The 16,707-nt window shown below is 43.6% G+C and overlaps 1 protein-coding gene across 2 annotated transcripts in view; it reads left to right on the forward strand.

Annotated features, from left to right (window-relative positions):
* Window positions 1–16,707, forward strand: part of macrod1 (mono-ADP ribosylhydrolase 1) — a 157,261-nt gene that overhangs the window by 55,077 nt on the left and 85,477 nt on the right. The window lies entirely within an intron of this gene.

Genomic DNA, 16,707 nt, shown 5'->3' on the forward strand with positions numbered 1-16,707 from the left:
CATGTCACATGTGAAAGGTCACTCACAATAATAAGCTTGCGAATGCCGAATCTGGGCTAGGGAGGCTGCAAAGTTGTAATCGAGTGCCAAAGTTTCTAGTACTAAACCCCAGAAATGGGTAGCATCTTTGAACTTCCAGTTCCCTTGTATATGGATTTGTTTTTGCATGGGTTATTGTTAAGATGCCTGAAATAAGATCTGTGGTTTTACAACATAAAATACATCAGTAAATATCCAACTTGTGGAGGTATTCGTTGAGGAACATTTTTAACATAACACCATTATTACCCTTTGCAATGTATTTTGATGGTCAGCAGAAATACAGTACTTAAGTGCAGACATGCTGAAGAGTTAATTAGGCAGGAAACATATATATGTATTGTCTGAGTATGTATATTCCCTCAAGATGTGCTAGCTAGACACTATTAAATGAAGGGCTAAGAACTTAGGACTCTGCATAAGCCTATTATTTATTTGGTGTTCTCCTATATGTAGGTGGTAGGGTTGGCAAGTAGATGTGGTAGACTAAGAATGCATCTGGACTGGAGAGACAATTTAATTCATACAAAATTCCTATAAAAGCAAAGTGATTCTCTTTTTTTTATGACCAATATCCTACCAACATTTATTTCATATTTGGCAGACAGATGATATATACTGATTTTACTCCAAAACTTGCAAATGTTATTATGCAATGATGTCTTAGACAGCTTAAACCATTCTTGGCGGGAACCCCTTTTGGTGTTTTAAGCATTATGTTATGCTTTAGCTGTTGAAAAATAGCAGATATACAAGCTCATAGCACGGCACCGAGTGCCGCTACAAGCTTGTAGGTCTGCTATTTTTGAAAAATTGTGCAAATGTGGCGCAAATCATTATATATATTCTTTCAGAGCGAACGCTTTTAACTCAAATCTTTGCTTCTGGGGGAGTCCCTGGAAAATAATAGGCATAAGCCTATTATTTATTTGGTGGTCTCCTAAATTTAGGTGGTAGGGTTGGCAAGGAGATGTGGTAGACTAAGAATGCATCTGGATTCTGGACTGGAGAGACAATTCAATTCATACAAAATTCCTATAAAAGCAAAGTGATTCTCTTTTTTTTATGACCAATATATCCTACCAACATTTATTTCATATCTATATTGGCAGACAGATGATATATACTGATTTGACTCCAAAACTTGCAAATCTTATTATGCAATTAGTCTTAGACAGCTTAAGGGGTGGAGCTGGGACAGAAATATACAATATCAAATAACCTTATCCATTATCCCATTCTGTTCAGACGGGCTGTTCAAAATAATTTAGAAAATGGAAAAGAAGGAGACTGACATCTGTGAAGCTTGGCAGGCAGGCTGGCTGTGTGTGCTATAGGGGACACGGCGGATGGCTAGGATGTGAGCAACTAGGAGCTAGGGGACTGCTAGGTACTGTAGAGGGCCGGGGGAAAAAGTTTAGAGTACTTTGCAGTTTGCAATCATGTGCCAGCCTAACCCCAGTGTTGGTGAGGTTGATAAGCACACGTCTCTGCTGACAAACACACTCTCCACATCGACTCTTGTTGAATATTAATACGGAAGTGAGTATTCCACCGAGCCCTGCGTCAGGCGCTCCTATTGTTCTCTGCTGGCCTCTGCCCAGTATTGTTTGTGTTCATGAACAACACGCCGTCTCCATTGTTCTGCCTGTGTGTGTGTGTGTGTGTGTGTGTGTGTGTGTGTGTGTGTGTGTGTGTGTGTGTGTGTGTGTGTGTGTGTGTGTGTGTGTGTGTGTGTGTGTGTGTGTGTGTGTGTGTGTGTGTGCGTGCGTGCGTGCGTGTGCGCGCGCGCGTGCGTGCGTGCGTGTGCGTGTGCGCGCGCGCGCGTGAAATCTGAATAGCGGTAATCTTGTATGTGTGTTTATATTAAGGTGCTAATGTGTAAGTTGGCGTCTGCTTGTGTGTGTGTGTGCGTGTGTGTGTGTGAGAGAGAGAGAACAAAGCAGCCATTAAGGCAGCAGAGAGGGAGACATGTGCGATGTTTGCAGCCCATTGTGGCCCATAAACACAACTGGCTAGAGAACACTTGGACCGTCCATCAGGGCCTCCACATTGGCAATAATTTCACCTAGAGGCACTATCTGGAAAATGAACACTCTCATTAATGTGTGCGTGTGTGTGTGTGCGTGCGTGCGTGCGTGCGTGCGTGCGTGCGTGCGTGCGTGCGTGCACTCAGTCAATTTGGGGACATAGAAAAGATAGGGTAGAGCAAATTTGCCTCTGAATCAAAGTATAATGCATTATTTATATTTTACTGAGTACTTATGTGCTCATGGCTATGCCTGCCCTGCGTGTTTATGTATGTTTATGTGTGTATATCTGTTTATGCGCTCATTCATTGTGAAATGTGTGTGTGTGTGTGTGTGTACTGTACACTATAACTGTGTGTGCAGGCTCCCTTTGTGCATACACTATATAAGTTTGTTAACATATGCACACACTAGACATGCATACTGTGTGTGTGCGTGTGTGTGTGTGTGTGCGTGTGTGCGCGTGCGTGTGTGCGTGCGTGCGTGCAGATGTGACTACTTTGTATGTTGTGCATCTTTGCACGTGTCATTAGCATATGTGTATGTACGCATACGTGCAGGTGTCTCTGACCCATGTATGCGTGTAGCCTGTGTGTGTGTCTGTGTGTGTGTGAGCGAGACTGTTTAACGACCCCACACACGTAACCTCCCCATCTCTGCTGCACAGTTTCTCATTTACTGAGCCAACGCTATAGATAGAGTAAGAGGGAGTTAGAAAAGGGGTGATAGGGAGCGGGGGGGGGGGTGATAGGGGGAAATGGAGAGAGAGAGGGAGAGAGAGAGGTGTGGACTAGGGTATACGTATACAGGAGAAAGGAGAAGAGAAGAGGACATGGAGAAGAAGCAGGGGTAGGAAGAAGATAGTGAGAGAGAAAGAGAGGGATTGAGAGACATAAGGAATGAGAGAGAGAGGGGTTACTAAGAGAGAGAAAGAGGGGTAATATGAGAGAATGAGAGAAACAGGGGGAGGGGGGAGGAGGAGGCAGCAGATTTATGGAGCCATTGGAATGTAATTTGGAGGCAGAAATTACTGTCAGCCTGTGCAAGGTTTAAACTCAGTGAAGCCTGAATCCATGGCCTGTGTGTGCGTGTGCGCGCACGTATGTGTGTGTCCGTGCGTGTGTGTGTGTGTGACTGTGTGTGTGTGTGACATGCTTCACACAGAAACCGAGAGCAAATGTGGTGCTGAATAATACTATTGTATAGAGCCAGGGTTGTTGCTTGTCAAACTGTGTGTGTGTGTGTGTGTGTGTGTGTGTGTGTGTGTGTGTGTGTGTGTGTGTGTGTGTGTGTGTGTGTGTGTGTGTGTGTGTGTGTGTGTGTGTGTGTGTGTGTGTGTGTGTGTGTGTGTGCGTGCGCGCGCGCGCATGTGAATACTGTATATACACGTACTACTCCTCCATGCATGAGTGACGCAACTACATGGTTTCGGAACATAACCCAGCATTCATATTTAACAGCTCGTATTTCATCTGGGCCAGAAGACATGCACGGAAACAAACACACAGACACAGAGACACACAACACACACACACACACACACACACACACACACACACACACACACACACACACACACACAGGGCTGCTGTATTCTCGTCAGGCTCTGAAGGCCAGCACTCCGGCAGAATCATCCGAGGGTGTCGATGTGGACGCAGCGATGGGTGGAGGGAGGAACCGGAGAAGGGGGAGAAAAATTGAGATAGAGAGAGCGTAAAGGATGGCTAGAGAAAGGTAGAGAGGGGGTGAAATGAAGAAAAAGAGGGGGGAGAGAATAAGAAGGATAGAGAGGGATGTGACTAGCTTTCTAACAAGGCGGCACACAGCCTCCATTTAGTATGAGAGAGAGAGAGAGAGATACATGGGGGGGTGGATAGATGAGAGAAGCGACAGAGCAGAGATAATCAACAAAGATCTGAAGGGAGGGCTCCATATGATTACTTTTTTTTCTACCTACTAGCATTGCTTTGACACTCAGCTGTGACTCACTCACATGCAGGGCACACAGGCACACTTACTGTATAAGCTACCATGTTTGCCATAATCTGTAGGAGACCGCTCCGTGTCAGAGTAGAGAGAACATTATCTGCACCAGTATGTACTATTGATTTGTGCATTAGTATTAGTATGTGTACTGTGTAATTACTAGTTGTATATCATTTTACATAATTAGGCACGTAATGAAACGCAAAACGCATGATACGATATTCAGTGTTGGGAAAGTTCATTTATTTTATGAACTAGTTCAGTTCACAGTTCAGAAATTTAAAAAGGAACTAGTTCAGTTCATAGTTCCTAATTCAACATTTTGAACTGAAGTTCATGGTTCCAAAAAAATTACTATTTGTTCTTTTTCGTTCTTTTTTTTCATTTTTTTCCAAAATACTGAGCTATTTTCAGCATGGAACACGTGTACGACGAAGAATAAATCAGTCATCACTGCGCTTCTGTGGAGGGAGGGAGATATATTTTGTTGGCCGAACGAGGCGATCATGTATGGACAGTTGGACACATACGACATACCGCATCGACGCAAAAATAACAAGCAATTGGAATCTATTTTTCGTGGCACATTATAAACAAGTTTACTTTACCTCCTCAGTGTTTGGGTCGGGACTGTATGTATCTGCTGTCTGCGTGCATATGCGCGCTGTGCGCTCCAGTGAAATTGTGCGGCTTGAGAAAGATTAGTTAATTTGTGTTAGATAAGGGCTTATTGGTGGGTTTTCCGCTAGATATTAAGGACTGGTTAGGGTGTGTTTTAGCGGGGGTTTCGCCTGGAAGGCTCACTCACTTTTGAACGAAGTTGAACGTGAGAAAGTGACGTTTACACACGCCAGAAATTAACGCGTTCACAATGACGTTAATCAGGCAGAAATACAGTACGTTCAGTTCACGTTCAGCCGAAATAGGAACGCGTTCGTGAACTATTGTTCTTTGAACGTGTTCGGGTACAACACTGACGATATTATCACCAGAACAAGCCACACTGTGACAGGTTGTGGGCTTATAGATCGGCAATCCTCGGCGTAAAACACGATGCGTACAAGATTTAATTTAGTGTACACATAGTATAGTTTGGCCTTGAATTTTATACTTTGCAAAGCCGGAAAGGAAAGCAGGTACTGTTGTAGGGAACGATTTAAAGCCAATCTTTAGCATCCAAGATTACAGTAGATAAATTGCCTCCAAATGAGGCTACGTTAGTTGTTCAGAAACAGCCAACAACAGGTTAGTCATTTAGCTACAGAAAGTAACTAGCAACCAGCGAGAGAATCGCTACAAAGGGAAGATATAGAATTAGCAGTGATGGTCGGTGTGCGTTTAAGTCACAACAGTCAGCAGAGTAGCGTCTGTTCAGAAGTGAATGAATGCTGCCGGCAGTAATCAAAGGAAGGGAAAGCAGGTACTGTAATAGGGATGGGTACGCCGGGGCAGCCTTAGGGATCTGGAGATTAAAGTTTTGCTTGTGCATCTCTCTCTGAAAGTGTCTGTGTGTGGCATATTTTAACTCGTATTGATACAAATAGTTTTGACTGTTCAAAATCACTCACAGCCATCACTCTCGAGTCTCGACAAACACCACCTCTCCTCATCCTGTCGTCCCTTCACAATAAAGCGTCTCCCCTTTACCTCCCAATGCCGCACATTTTACCCAGGTAAAACAGGATAAAGAGCAAGGAACCGAGTGAGCGAGAGACACAGGGCGAGAGCTCTCGTTGAGCTTATATTGTGTCCGTAGTGTAGGAGGCGAGATTTGCACTGATGATCATTGAAAATGAGATGAGAATTGAAAATGGTGGACCCTGTTGTAAACAAGTGCAATGCTTCATCAGTGTGTCGTCCACAGTAACAGTCTTTGTATTGAGTTGTGCTTTCATGTGAAATGTACCCATTCTGCAAACTGTTAATAAGTACTTCAATCAATCAATCAATCACTATGAACACTGTTCATAGTGATCATCAGTGCAGATCTTTTGCTTAGTGTTGCCAATCGGACAAAATGACAGATGTTGTAAAGATCAGTTATGCGCAAATTATGTGCACATACAGTATGATTGCTTTGAACACAGCCATGTTGTTTCACTCTCACTACCCTGCTACCGGTCAAAAAATAAATAAATGCCCAGGCGGTGGCCCAGTCTGGGCACCCGACTGGTAATCCAGTCGCAGTGTGCCGCGGGTTCGACTCCCGAGCCCGACACGGCCTTTACTGCATGTCTTCCCCCATCTCTCTCCCGTTTCCTGTCAGCCTACTGTCTGTCCCTTCAAAAACCAATAAAAGGCGTAAGCCGCAACAAAAATATCTTTAAAAAAAAATATCTTTAAAAAAAAAAAATATCACAACATTTTTGGTACTGCGGTAACGGTATCTGTTGCATTAGTTATATACATATGTACAATATATATGCGGTGTCATCAGCCCGTTCAAGTTTTTGTACCCATGATGTCCAGGTCTACCCTCCCCCTGCAAGTTCTCCTCCTTCCCTCCCTCTCTCTACTCTCCTTCCCTGCCACTGCCGCTGCCCCTATCCCTCTCTCACTCTCTCACTCCCTCACTCTCTCTCTCTCTCTCTCTCTCTCGCTGATTGAGCTCTGGTTTGACCTCACACACAACGGAAACCGTTGCCTAACCGTGCCAAATTGCGCTAATGTTGGATATCTATCTCACGCACGCACGCACACGCAAGCACATGCATGCACACGCACACACACGCACACACACGACTCACAGGCTTGCACATGGAGGTAGTTTGTGACGTGTAATTGCATAAATGACACTAATGCACAGGCAAATTATGTCATCAAACCAGTGGGCCAAAACCCGGAAGGATGGTGTCCCTAGCGACGTATGTGCTGGGTGAGCGACCTACAGTACGTTGAAATGAGTAGGCAGGGGTTTTGTGTCCATTCTCTAAATAATATATAGCTGTATGGCTCTATTCTTAGAAACAGAACTGAAGAATTAAGACCAGAGATCTTAGTCCTTCATTTCATTTCAGAGCCTAGGCTGTCAATTCCCCCCTATTGTTGCTCCAAAGCAGACTGTAGACGTGCAGACGTGCGGTGCGGGCATACTGTATGTGGTTATTGACATTGACATCAAAACTGATCCTTGTCAGTTGAGAGTTACAAACAGGTATTGGCTCTCAGACACTTGAATTTAAAGCTTGAAGAAGAAGAAGAAAAAAAAACGTTTAGAAATATTAATGCAGGATAAAACCCTCAATAAACTAGCATGGCATGGCCAGACTAATATCACTGCGTAGATATATTAGTCTGGGCCTTCAGTGTGGAAGATTAATTTCCAAGGGGCGGTTAAAAACAGATTCAAACGTCACAGCAAAAGTCCCACTTTAAATAGTGGGCTCTGATTTGTGACCCACAACTCTGGGGTGAGCGAGATGTAATTCAAGTGTGCCAGACCAATCTGCCCAGGCCTATTTATTTTTATTTTTTATTCTTTTAGCTGTGGCAGATTCATCTGGTTTCCAGCCTACCAACAAACATTGAGCTAGTACATTCTAGTCTTCGTGAAATGGTACAAACCTTGGCCATAAACACATGTCCATGTATCACTGCCATAACCCCAAAGTTGTTTAATTAGGCTTGTTTTCTTTTATTCCAGAAGGGTAGTTTGAAAAGTTTTATCCAGCATGAAAATACAATTCTCAGCAATTCAGGGTTTTGAGTTTTCTGCAGACATGAGACTAAAGGCAGACAGTTGAAATTATACCATTCTTCCAATGCACCCATAGAAAGAAAAGTGTTGTGCCTCCTGACTGACAGCCAGACGCATCGATTTAACAAAGTCTAGCTGGAACTACCCCGCCAAAGGACTGAAACACTACTCATGCACACATATACCTCCAAAGGACTGAAACACTACTCATGCACACATATCCCTCCAAAGGACTGAAACACTACTCATGCACACATATACCTCCAAAGGACTGAAACACTACTCATGCACACATATACCTCCAAAGGACTGAAACACTACTCATGCACACATATACCTCCAAAGGACTGAAACACTACTCATGCACACATATACCTCCAAAGGACTGAAACACTACTCATGCACACATATACCTCCAAAGGACTAAAACACTACTCATGCACACATATACCTCCAAAGGACTGAAACACTACTCATGCACACATATACCTCCAAAGGACTGAAACACTACTCATGCACACATATACCTCCAAAGGACTGAAACACTACTCATGCACACATATACCTCCAAAGGTCTGAAACACTACTCATGCACACATATACCTCCAAAGGACTGAAACACTACTCACGCACACATATACCTCCAAAGGACTGAAACACTACTCATGCACACATATACCTCCAAAGGACTGAAACACTACTCATGCACACATATACCTCCAAAGGACTGAAACACTACTCATGCATTGCACACATATACCTCCAAAGGACTGAAACACTACTCATGCACACATATACCTCAAAAGGACTGAAACACTACTCACGCACACATATACCTCCAAAGGACTGAAACACTACTCATGCACACATATACCTCCAAAGGACTGAAACACTACTCATGCACACATATACCTCCAAAGGACTAAAACACTACTCATGCACACATATACCTCCAAAGGACTGAAACACTACTCATGCACACATATACCTCCAAAGGACTAAAACACTACTCATGCACACGTCACATATACCTCCAAAGGACTGAAACACTACTCATGCACACATATACCTCCAAAGGACTGAAACACTACTCATGCACACATATACCTCCAAAGGACTGAAACACTACTCATGCACACATATACCTCCAAAGGACTGAAACACTACTCATGCACACGTCACATATACCTCCAAAGGACTAAAACACTACTCATGCACACATATACCTCCAAAGGACTGAAACACTACTCATGCACACATATACCTCCAAAGGACTGAAACACTACTCATGCACACATATACCTCCAAAGGACTGAAACACTACTCATGCACACATATACCTCCAAAGGACTGAAACACTACTCATGCACACATATACCTCCAAAGGACTAAAACACTACTCATGCACACATATACCTCCAAAGGACTAAACCACTACTCATGCACACATATACCTCCAAAGGACTGAAACACTACTCATGCACACATATACCTCCAAAGGACTGAAACACTACTCATGCACACATACTGTATACCTCCAAAGGACTGAAACACTACTCATGCACACATGCCTGTCCTCGTCTTTTCCTCACATTACAAAGTGTGCAAACACAATCTCATTTTATCTTACTGACACTCTCACACACACACACACACACACACACACACACACAGTCACACACACACACACACACGCACGCGCGCGCGCGTGCGCACGAACAAGGGATTAAAACAACGCCTCCGGTATTCCTGGTGTAGATAAAGATGTCGATTGGTCTATGCTTGAGTAAATCCCTATTAACAATTAACGTGAAACAATCGCATTATTAGGGTAAAATTAGTGCTTTAGAGATGGAGGATGCCTACCTAACAACATCACTGACACATTATATGCGGGGACACGCACACACACACACACACACACACACACACACACACGCGCGCGCACACGCTCACACACCGTCTCTGCCATCTTTGTTCTTCTATTGCCAGTAATAATGACGACAGCACCATATGTGCTGTGACAACACCATCTCTCACTTGCTCTCTACGGCATTTCACACCCTGCTATAAACTCTCTATATCTATCTGTCTGATTCGCCGTCACTTTCCCTCGATTTCTCTCACGCTGCACATCTTTCTCCCCCCTCCCTCTACCTCCACACACCCCCACCACCCCACCCACTCAGAACAGCGTTGTCAATTATCTCTGAATTTGCTTATAGGCCAACTACAGTACTTTTTCTTGATACTGTGGTGAGGTGTGAAGTTAGAGCTGTCTCTTCTTCTTTTTTTATGCACTGAGCTGGATTGCTATACACTCAATTTCGTTGTTTCGTACAATGATAATAAACATATTCTGAATGCTGAATCTTGTGCACACAGATTATTTAGGCAGTTTTCAGCATGTGAGTGAGGGGTTTTTGTCTATATTAAAATCGCCTAATCAAAAACTATGGGGAGAGAGAAAAAAAGCACAGGAATCCGCAGAGAAAAAGTCTTGATTCCGCGGCTTAGTTAATATTCGACGAACATTAACTTATGTAACCTAAAATGACCAGTTATCAAGCAATTTTTTTTTAAATAATAATAATAGATACAATTAATTGTAATTATGGATGAGTCATAATAATCAAATATTCCAATAATCGTTTTTGGGGATTGATTATTATTATTATTATTATTATTATTCATGTTTTAATTATTTGTTTTGGTTGCAAAGGTTGTCATTCAAACCCTGCCCACAGTAACTACAGTTTAGACTAGAGGATACTTAATGTGGGTGTAATATTTATTCTTTTCTGCTTTAGCATTGTCAATTTGTCATTGTCAGGAGTTGGGACATGGATTCAGTTTCAGTAGGAACAATTTACACAGATTCCGTTTCAGAAGGAACCTTTTAGAGGGCGGACTGTCATTTCGGTCCGCACCTTATTTATGTCCCCTCTGAGTCAGGACATAAATAAACACACAAGTGTTGTCAGACACCTCACCATGTAGGCTACAAAATCCTTCTAGTACCTAGACTACCAACTGGTAGCCTACCTGTAGTAATAAGTAACTTTGTCATGTTATACGGACGCTCCGCGACCCGATTTTCCCGAGTAAAAACGGGGGCATTCGACTATTCCACGGACATTCTACTATTCCGTGGATGGTCGAGAATTCCACGGGCGGCTTTGAAATCAGTGGTAAATTCCGCGATCGCGGAATCGCGGATCCCTGTGGGGACTAATTAGAGGAAGTGGGTGAGGACTAGCCTAGCCTGAAAGAGACCTGGACATAGAGGGGCGGATCATCTCCCGGCTGAGACATCCAGGGACTTCCTATTGGTTCACCAACCTATGTAGTGGAGTTATGTTTAACTAACAATAAACCTATAGCGTCTCGAGCGTTCTGATGGAAAACGTTCGGTTAAAGAAGTATAGCTGATATACCAGCTCAAATACCATAGCAAGTGCGCAACGTACTATATCTAGTATAGTATGCACAAAGCGTGCGCTTTATGTTTTTGTTTTTTTTTATCGTTGAACTGCAGTTTACAGCAGCATAATTTCAGATAGAGACATTAAGCATGTTTCCATTAAGCCGTGTTTTTGGCAAAAACACTTTTGCGCTTGCATTTTTGGGCTATATCAAAAAAGTGCAATGCGCAAATGGGGTATGGAAACAATTTCTAATTAGAAAGCATTAAACTCGCATTATATTGCTTTTGAACAGTTGGAAAAGAAAAAAAAAACACGCAATGGTGAATCGATGGACTCTCCAAAACACCTCGGAACGGACGAGGGGAGACTACTAAAATACGCTATTATTGCTATAATGTCCATAGAGAATGTATCACCACCAATTATAAGTTGCCTGGCCATTCCAGATCTAGGCTATTCCTTTGATGAGAGACGTACACTGTACCAGCTGCAATGATGTGCAATCAATATATAAACGACCAATTTATCCCCCGATAAATTGGTGTAGCCTACTGTACATAGCATGCGCCCCGAATATGAGTGTTAATAAGTTCAAGCCTGCATGTATGAGGATTACTTTTCGTCGCATGATTGTGTCATGCAGATAACATTATACAATGTACAAGACCAAGTGCCCGATGAGACCGGTGTGTGCGTGTGTGCGTGTGCGTGCGTGTGTTTATTGCGAGGCGCAGCAGAGGGGGGGTGGCTGGCTGGCTGTCGGAAAAAAACACACTTTATTATAGGGACAAACACACACACCCGCCAATTAACTCATTCTCTGCAAAGGACGCATTTCATTGCATGTCAAGCAAGCCAAGCCAATGCCAATGACATATTTCGACGTGTGTTTTTAGTGTTTACTCTTCGCTAACCTATGAGTCACCGTTTGACTCTCATTGAAACATTCTACCAGGAAATAAGGTGATCGCAAAAAACAGCTGCCATCCACCCCAAAATCGAGATATGCCAGGGACCCCCATAAGAGGAGAGCAGCACTAACAGTGATTCTCAACCATTTAAAAATTTCAAGGACCTCCAGTTTGACCTGCATTAAGCTACGGACCCCCATTTAATGGCATTTCTATCTCTGGGACCCCACTTTATATTGTAAAACCCATAAGGGTCCATTTGGTTCCTATTTCCTAACTATCATTTAGCTCGTCCCCTGGAACTCCCTCAAGGACCTCTGGGGATCTCAGACCCCACTTTGAGAACCACTGCGCTAAAGCACAGAGAAAGGCTCCATGTCGATCGTAGTCAGATAAATATTCAGTGACTACTTACCGTAAAAGATATGGAAAAACGGAAAAACGCTGGCAGAGGATGAATTATTTATTTATTTGCTGAGTTTAGTAAAAGTATCAATAATTCAAGGTAGAAGTAAAGTAATCAAAATTGACTTGAGTAAAAGTACAAAAGTATTGAAATCAGTTGAAAATAATCATGAATCATGATGCAGAATGTCCCATTTCAAAAGTTTCCAAAAAAAACATCTTCTGAAAATAGCAGATCTACATTGTGAGCTTGTAGTTTAAAGCAATAAGCCACAAGAGGTCCGAGGTTACCTTGTATTTTATAATGGCTGAGAGACGTGGTGAGACACGACGTGCAGCGTTTTTCTAAAACGGTTACAAACAATTGGCAATATTAAACTCATAAAACTATTCCTACTGGAGAAAATAGTTACACTTTACGGCCACTAGATTGAGCCACTTCCTTGTTTAACTCAGCCAGTTCAGTCAGGCTTTGTTATGTTGTCAACTTTTGCCAAACGAACACATTAACAAACAAACTTTATGTGGTAGGTCTGGTAACTAACATATTCAATAGAGATTAATAATTCTTTTAATCCAGATTTAGCTGATATGTATGTGAACATCATGTCAAAAACGCTAGCATGGCTACTTAGCTATATTACGAGGGTGGTCAGCTGTTCACAGGGGAATAGGAGGCGCTTGCTGTCTTTACAAGCCCGCCCGGAGCCACTCATTCACAGTCCTATGAGCACCAGTGGTGCTTAGAAGCCCGCACGGCCAGGGCTGGTAAGGACGCGGTTGGCTTCCCATACCTAGCTCAGCTACAGCACCATGAAAATAAATAACGCACCTGGGATTGATATAAACTGATTTAAGGTATAGATTATCGTGACATTTAGTACGCGGTCTAATCAGAAACCAGGCAGCCAATCAGAATCAAGTAAAGGGACTAACTGTTTTAGAACGGATATTCTCAAATGGCCGAAATGTATATAGGGCTGAATGTATATAGGGTGAATGTATGTTTTGTAATAATAATCAAAAGAAACTACCATAGTAACTGAAGCTTTCAAATTATTGTAGTGGAGTAAAAAGTACAATATTTGTCCCTGAGATGTAGTGGAGTAGAAGTAAAAGTATTGAAAATTGGAAATACTCAAGTAAAGTAAAATTACCTCAAAACTGCACTTAAATACAGTGCTTGAGTAAATGTAATTACCGGTAGTTACTTTCCACCACTGGAAAACAAACCTCAAAATCAACTACTCTTCATGTCAGTCTTTTCCACAAAGGAACACGTACGACGTACGTAGGTTGGTCTTGTTCATTCAGCAACAGCAACCTGTTGTCTGTCTGATCCATATTGTTGCATATTTGATGAGGCACTAAAATAACAGACGAGAGGAAAATCACCCTTGTTCTGCATGTTATTGTCATGGAAAAATAAGTAATTTAAACACTTGTCATCATAGTTTTTGTCTTGAAATTAATACTGTTCAAAATGAAAGATCAACTGAATTTTACATTTCCCCATCTTTCTGCTAGTTTATGCGCATGTTCTTCAGTGCTTTAATACAGGAAGAATGTCTTATTATGCATTCCCTCTCCCCTTTCTTCTCTCTATCGGATCTCCTCATCGTTCCTCTCTGTCTCTCTCTCTCTCTCTCTCTCTCTCTCTGTCTCTCAGCATTCAACCAGTGACAAGAACAGAGCGAGCCACAGCGTGCGAATGGGGATTTTTCAATAGAAAGAGTCTGAAACCCATTGTGAGAGAGAGAGAGGGAGAGAGAGAGAGAGAAAATTAAAAAAACATAGGGAGGTGAAGAGAGAGGGGGGTGGGAGGGGAGGGGGAGGACGATGGGATGTAGATGGCAGTAGACGGAGTAGTGAGCTGTGGAGTTTTTGCCCTGAAGGAAGCCATATCTCCCACAGCGTGAAAGAAACAAGGCAGGAGAGAGTGAAAACGAGACGTTGAGAGAGCTCTGTCACAGAGAGAGGAGATGAGAGAAGATGTGAAGGGAAGAAGGATATGGAGAAATGGATGAGCAAGAGAGGGGAGACAATTTGCGATGCGAGACAAAGACAGGCAGACACTTCTCTGCTCAACACACACACACACACACACACACACACACACACACACACACACACACACACACACAAACATGTGCGTGCGTGCGCACAGTACACACACACACACAGAATGTGGTTGGCGTGAACATAGTGCAAATAATGAAAATGCTGCCGGCTTGCTCCGAAAAGCAGCAGCTAATAATTATCACAGTTAGAACTTGCACTCTGAGGTGCAGAGAGAGAGAGTGAGAGGAGCACTCACTTTATGCATATTTACACTAAATAAATAACACGGTTGGATTCTGTCCTGGGGAGAGCACCATGGAGTGCTTGGCTTTGTGTAAGATCAAAACAGTCTGGCTTGTGGCCGTGTGTTCTATGGTGCTGCACGATTCTTGCTCAAATGTGAATCTCGAGTTTCCTCCACTAGAATTGAGATCACGATTTCCATGAAAATATTTATTGTCTTTAGTCTGTAGTTGGCGTTGCTGAACTACATTCAAAATGTGGCACCTGGAGCCAACTATCCATCCATCCATCCATCCATCTTCAACCGCTTATCCGTAGTCGGGTCGCGGGGGCAACAGACTTCCCTCTCCAGAGCAACATTAGTGACTTCCTCCTGGGGGATCCCGAGACGTTCCAAGGCCAGTGCGTCGATGTGTTTCCTCCAACTGTGCCTTGGTCTGCCCTGGGGTCTCCTCCCAGTGGGACGTGCCTCGAGGACCTCCCTAGGAAGAGGCATCCTAACCAGATGCTCAAACCACCTCCTTTCCAGGCGAAGAAGCAGCCACTCTACTCCGAGTCTCTCTCGCGTGACTGAACTTCTCACCCTATCTCTAAGGGAGATGCCAGCCACCCCGTCGGAGAAAAATCATTTCGGCCACTTGTATTCACAACCTTATTATTTCGGTCATGACCCACACTTCATGACGATAGGTGAGAGTAGGAACGAAGATTGCTCAGTAGACGGAGAGCTTTGCCTTCTGGCTCAACTCTCTTTTCGTCACAACAGTGCGGTACAGCGACTGCAATACCGCCCCTGCCGCTCCGATTCTCCGGCTGATCTCCTTCTCCGTCCTCCCCTCACTCGTGAACAAGACCCCGAGATATTTAAACTCCTTCACCCATGGGGTAATGCCTCGTTCCCTACCTGGACTGCACAATCCACCGGTTTCCTGCTGAGAACCATGGCCTCAGATTTGGAGACGCTGATCCTCATACCAGCCGCCGTACACTTGGCTGCGAACCGGTTCAGTGAGAGCTGAAGGTCCATCAGGACCACATCATCTGCAAAAAGCAGTGATGCAATCCTTAGCTCACGGAGCCGTATACCCTCTCCGCCATGACTTCGCCTCGAGATCCTGAAAGGTGACAATGCGCAGCCCTGGCGGAGGCCAACCCCCACAGGAAACGAATCCGACTTACTGTACTCCCGAGCACACGGACACAGCTCTCGCTTTGGGTGTACAGAGATTGGATGGCCCTCAATAAGGTCCCCCTCACCCCATACTCCCTTATCACCTCCCACAGAACCTCCCGGAGCCAATTACTGTGGCTTTAAATGGACAACATCCTAGTGCTTGACTTAAACCTCTCTTAAAGTCTCTCTCTTGTAGCAAAAACATAAGAGTAACTAAAACGAATTGGACAGCCAATTAGTGCTGCACGATTCTTGCCCAAAGGTAGAAATGAGATCGCATATGTGTCTGAATCAATTTTTTAATTGTGCAGCACTAGTTCTATACTGTATGTCAGATCGACTCCCGTCATTGCTGCCCGTCTCGGGGGCACAGTCCAATAAAGTAGAAATGCAATAAAGTTGTAAAAATGTACTCAATTTTTCACTTTTACTCCTACTGCATATGGACTCACTTTCAATCAAACATGGATGTATACTGTACACACACGCCTGCAATATTATACGCCCTGGACACACATAATATATATATATTGTATATACTGTATAGCTCCCTCACACAACACAGCACACATACTGTAGTACGCACACGCCTACACACGCATGCACGCACGCACGCACGCAGTGCCACGCACGCACGCACGCATGCACGCACACATCCGCACTAGTATGCATCCAACATATCCAACACATACTGTACGATGATATGGTACCCCCTCTAACCACACCGCCGTTT

Source organism: Electrona antarctica, assembly GCF_951216825.1.
Source record: "Electrona antarctica genome assembly, chromosome: 1".
Classification (NCBI taxonomy): Eukaryota; Metazoa; Chordata; class Actinopteri; order Myctophiformes; family Myctophidae; genus Electrona; species Electrona antarctica.